The sequence below is a fragment of the Sitophilus oryzae genome, unplaced genomic scaffold, assembly GCF_002938485.1.
Source record: "Sitophilus oryzae breed Bouriz unplaced genomic scaffold, Soryzae_2.0 scaffold_1525_pilon_pilon, whole genome shotgun sequence".
Lineage (NCBI taxonomy): Eukaryota > Metazoa > Arthropoda > Insecta > Coleoptera > Curculionidae > Sitophilus > Sitophilus oryzae.
This window is the reverse complement of record NW_022146198.1, coordinates 169,749-175,706: the sequence shown is the minus strand read 5'-3', so window position 1 is coordinate 175,706 and position 5,958 is coordinate 169,749. Positions and strand designations below refer to the sequence as shown.

Genomic DNA, 5,958 nt, shown 5'->3' with positions numbered 1-5,958 from the left:
TTAGAGAACAACGGCATACGGTCGAGTCGGCCGCTCCTGGCACGTATACGTAGACGTAAAGAATCTTTTACTTGTATAAAAAATAGAAAATATAAGAAATGCGCATGCGTACGTAAACGTTTACCTGTTTGTAGGCCGACTCGACCGTATGTCGTTGTTCTCTATTAAAACACTGAGATAACGTAAAGATAAGTGATGCAAATAATTATTTTAAGGATAGAATCGGTAAAATAGTTCTTGTTATGTTTGTGTTTTCAGTATCTTCTTTTAAGGTGAGTGAATTTAAAACCATGAGACCTCGAGAAAAAATAGGTTATACTAAAAAATATTTTAAAATTCAACCAAAAAAAAAGGAGCCAAAATCTTATTAAGTCAATGTTACGCAAATATGACTTCAATATTGTACATTAAACTGGATTCAGACCAAAGTGATTTTTTATTATCCTCTGTACATCATCAAAGTAGTAGTATCTCTGGTAGTATCATTGAAGATTTCTGTTCTGATAAGTGTAGTTCCAGTGCTGAAATTTCTTACAATATAGTATTTATATAGGTATTTATGTAGGCTCTTCTATAATCATTTATTGTGTATTTTTTTAAGAGAAAGGTATTTTTTAGAATTATTAGGTTCGAGAATTATCTAGACTTGGTGGTTCAGGAGTAGCACAAAGTACAAGGAAAATGCTTTATAAGGTTCTGGGCAATGAAATTGCACAAAATATTCTTGGGATGGGGAACAGAAGAGAAGTTTAAAATCATTGTTAGTGGCCAAAAGCAATTTTAGGTATTTGAACTTAAAGATATTTGGTGTTGCAAAGACTGTAATAACATATATTTTAGACTCCATGAAAGGTCAATTTCAAGAGTCAAAAGAAACCGAAATTATCAATATAATTAAAATATGGCTTGTAAAAACAAAAGAAAGATTAAAAAATACCAAGGTAAGTTGTGCAAATTTATTTGAACAGTATAATTCTGCTGATATTATTTCAGAAGGGTAGACAAGAGAATGTAGAAACATAGACATAGAAGATAATATCAATGTATATCGTTATATTAAAATATTTTTAATTAATAAACATATATTACTCAAGTTCGTCTTTATCCTTACCTATTATTTTTAACCGTTCTATTTATTAGTTAATTTTTGATTATTACACACCAAATTATTTAATTTCAGCAAATTGTTTGTAGTGTGTTCCAGATATGAATGTACTGTATAGGTATCCTATAGATTTTAAGAGATAAAAAAATTGCTAAATATGAAAAAAATTGTATCTATATCTATAGTTTATAGGATATTGATACAGGGCATCCTTATACAGGACACCCAGTAGATACAGAGTTGAGGGTTTGGTTGAGGGTTGGAATCTTTGGTGTTACAACAGCAAATTAAAACACTAATTCACCACAATATACCAAAACACTTTACTTTTGAACTGGACGCTTGTTTGGTTAATCATCTTAGCGTCATCAGCAGATGATTAAAACTTAAATTTTGACCATCTGCTGATGATGCTAACATGGTTAGCGAAACGCGCGTCCTGTGCAAAAGTAAAGTGTTTTGGTGTATTGTGGTAAATTAGTGTTTTATTTTGCCTCTGTAGACAATAAAAAAATATGAGAAACATATGAAAAGCATAAATATAGAATATTAAAAACATGAATACCATAAAATTGGAATATTATTTTTAAATACATTCTTTTACGAACATATAATTCACGTTCATAGAATATATCTTGGAATGTGAAACGCACTTCTATATCACTTGAATAGGGTGGAACGTAATCTCTGCTATTCATGTGCCATATATGTTCCCAATGAAAAAAAAGGAATGTGAATAGAACATTGTTGTTCTCCAAAGTCACTTGCTTCGCATATGAAAAGAACGTAAATGTGCTATCTGGGTTTATTATACCCACTGGTATTTACCTACCGCCCATCACTGTGTGCAGCTATTGTCTGAACCAGAATCCTAATTTATGAAAAATTCAGAATCCTGTATTTATGTAGAACTGTATACCTGTTAAGCTAGTATTTGAAATTATTCTTAGTTTTCTTCTGTAATAAAAATCAATGTTTTTTCATAATGCAAAATATGGCTGTTCTTTTATAATTATATTCGAAATCACAAAACAGGTCTTTATATCGATCCGGTTATATTTGATTTTTTTTTTAGTTTTGATAAAAAAAACTAATTTAACAAATTCAAGCTATATACCTACGTGCGCTACTGGAGTATCCAAGCAAAAATGCATATCACACTATCAAGGTCAAACAGAATCTGTTTTCAATGTCATCGAGACGATGCTCCCACCAGATTAACATTTTTTTTCCAAATGAAATGCTAAAATAGCATTTATGAAAATATCGCGCTGCTTTGTCCAATCTGCCTCTCTTTTTAGTTGCTTACAATAAACCTTTTTGAATGGAAAATAATCAGGGATTCGCTATAATGTTTAATCTTTTCTGTTTGTATGATTTTTCTGTCTTCGACAATAACAAGTAGGGATGTCAATTTTTCATATAATTATCGATAGTTTATTTAATGTAACGTAGTAATTTTTTGGAACACACGACATTTAATAACTTTAAATCTAGCTAAAAAGTCGGCGAAAGCTCCACTAACTGGACCAGTTAGCTTCCTAACCGTTCTTCCTGGACCGTTCTGCTTCCTAAGTGGAAACTAACTTAAAGCGGAACTCAAAAACCTGGAAGACCCCATCCGTAACCTGGAATGGGAATCCTCCAACGGTCTAAGATACTTGAAAAAAAAATTCAGAACTTATGTATACTTATATACCACGTTGTCTTCTAGCAAGCCAATAGAATGTGGAGTACCACAAGGCTCAGTACTAGGCCCTATTTTGTTTCTTCTTTTTATTAACGACATTGCTAACATAAACATCAGTGGCAAAATATGTCTTTTTGCCGACGACACTAGCTTCACTTGGAGCAACAAGGACATCACGGCACTTCATAGGATTATATCAAATAACTTAATCACCATTAAATCTTGGTGCGATTCGAACGTCCTTCGATTCGAACGAAGAGTCTCAACATTTCTAAAACTAAAGCTTTGTCGTATAAATACTCGTTGCAGCCTTTTGTACTTGACAACACCACCATTGACGTCGTAAAATCTGTAAAATTCTTAGGGCTTGTTGTGGACAATTCTCTGAAATGGGACATACATATCGAAGCTTTGTCGAAAAAATTGAGCTCTGCCTGTTTTGCATTAAGGTCTGTTTCTAAGGAGCTTAACTTTTCAGTGGCTAGATCTGTTTATTATGCACTTTTTGAGTCACACCTCAGGTATGCCCTTCCATTCTGGGGTGCGTGTTGTGCGACTCAATTTGACCGCATTTTCAAGCCCCAGAAGAGAGCTGTTCGATATTCACTGGGACTAAACAGCAGAACTCATTGCCGGGACTTTTTTAAAGAAATAAAAATATTGACTCTTCCTTCGTTATTTATATTTGAATCCGTTTGCCTAATACGTAAACATGTATCAGCTTCTCAAGAAAGGCCATCTCACATTTATCCACTCAGGAACGCGGAGTAAGATCTTTATCTACCTACCCCACACTCAGAGTTAGTTAAAAGTTCAATATTATACAACTCGAAAAAAAGGCACAATCACCTGCCATTTGAAATCAAATCCATCACATCATTTTTTTCATTTCGCAAAGCATTGAACTCTTATTTACTAGACAAGGCTTTCTACGCCGTAAATGAATTATATTTTGAAAATCGAATTTGATCTTGTAAACACTGGTCTAATGTTTGCTATTGCTATATTTACTAATGACATCGAAATAAATTTATTTAGAGGTCATTGATATTTTACTATAAACTAACTAAATATTTTTGAATATTATTTTTATTTTTTTGTTCTTTGACATTGTAAATATTTATAAATGTTTATTTCCAAATGTTTCCAAAAAATAAAAAAATCAAATTATGCGTTAATTTTGCTGGCGAGTTTATTTCTAAAAAAAATAAAATTCGATTATTTTGTAAAACTATACAAAAAATTTGACTTTTACAAGTCGCTGATTAAAGATGCTGTGTTATAACTGTAACGATTCCGGATTTATTTTTATTATTTGTATTATATAATTACAGTATTTTTTGTAAATTTACTTATATCTTTTTCAGTGTAGACAAAACGACTGTATCGAAATTTTGACATTTCAATAAATCGATATTTCGATATATCGACATTTTAGACCTCCCTAATCATATAATTTTTTCAATGGAAAAAGGTGATCAGAGAATCACTTTAACGCACTTTAATCTTCTCTATTTATACGACTTTTATACTTTGTCGTAGACAATAAACAAGGTTTCTGTAACAACAGATCGATAGGCGTGGGACATTTTACGTCACTACGTGGAAATCTGAGTTTGTGAATGAGCTTTACGTATATTAGATGTCATCCTTCATTCAGAACTGGGTGGGAAGGTACTTAATATAAAGGTAGGTATCCACGATGAAAATTTATCACGAAATTTTTGTGTCATGAGTCAAAAATTTCAGGTTTCACAATGGAAACACACTTGAAATGCATGAAATATTGTTAAAACTCTCATGACACAATATTTCATGATATATTTGTTTCATGAACAAGTTTCAACGTGTATACATGATATGCGTCGTGTTTCATTTGAAATATTTGTGTCACTTGCTGCACGTGAGTTATGGTGATGTACTTGAAATAAAATTTGGTTGGCGCGGCGGTGTATTTACAATTTTCGGGTCTGATTATTATTTTTATTATTTTATTGTGAAAAATGGGTGAAGTTGTAAATGAGAAAAAAAGAAAAGCGTGTAGTGTTAACTGGTCTCGACAAATGACATTCAAATTTAATTGAATTATACGAATCCCACTCGAATTTATGGGATTGCTCATTGGAGCAGTATAAAAACCGAAATGCTCGAAAAACTCCATTGATACTATTTCAGAAGTTATGGGAATATCTGCTCAAGAGGTTAACGATAAAATTCATAGCCTTCGATGTCAATTTCAAAGCATAACTAGAAAATGGAAAAAAACAAAAAGCGGCCAAGCTGCAGGCGATAATTTTGTTGTGAAATGGGAGTTTTATCAGGCATTAAAATTCATAGACTTACCAACAAATGGTATGAATGAAAACGCAATTGATTCATTGGTAAGTATGTTTTTATTTATTATGTATAAAGTGTTTCAAATAATAGAGAAAGTCATACTAATGTACCGGGTGATCTTTTATATTATTTTCTGTCAATAAAAAACATTGAAGTCTATATATATTCATATTGCCACGGAACTTCACCTTCCTCTTGAAAATATTTCGTTAATTCTTTTTTGTACTTCCTTGGTATAAAGATTTCCTCGAAGATTTCGATTCAGTTGCAGTGGCAGTAAGGCTTTAGTTTCTTGTCGCCATTCACCTGGTTGTATAGTCCCATTTTCGTGATTTTCAATATCAAATGTGCCATTAGGGGCGTAAAGGTTCTGAGAACGGGTCATTAAAAAATTATGTAAAACGCATATTGCCGACACTATAATGGAGACTTTTTCTGGTTCTAATTCAATTGGCTTTCGTAAAACACGAAACCTAGCTGAAGCAATTCCAAAACAATTTTCAATTATTCGTCTAGCACGAGACAGTCTGTAATTAAACACTCTTTGTCCACCATGCAAGTTTCAAAACGCGTAAGGTTTAATATATGGTTTCATGGCAAAAGCATCATCTGCTACAATAACAAAGGGAATGTTTCCGGGAATTATTTCGTCCTGGGAGTTGTCTAGGTTTTGGAATATTTAACTACTATTTTCAAGTTTTGTTGCCAAAGAGCACGTGTTAAAAACTCCTCCATCGGAAATTCGGCCCATACTTCCTACGTTTATGTATAAAAATTTGTAATTTGCGTCAGCCAGTGCCATCAGAACAATGCTATGCGTGCCTTT

At 32.5% G+C, this 5,958-nt stretch overlaps 1 long non-coding RNA gene across 1 annotated transcript; it reads left to right on the top strand.

Moving 5' to 3' along the window:
* Positions 1 to 735: 735 nt before the first annotated feature.
* On the top strand, positions 736 to 1,022 carry LOC115878792. Its single transcript, XR_004049606.1, has 3 exons — positions 736 to 784; positions 841 to 941; positions 994 to 1,022. It is a non-coding gene; the product is annotated as an uncharacterized LOC115878792 (long non-coding RNA).
* Positions 1,023 to 5,958: the final 4,936 nt, after the last annotated feature.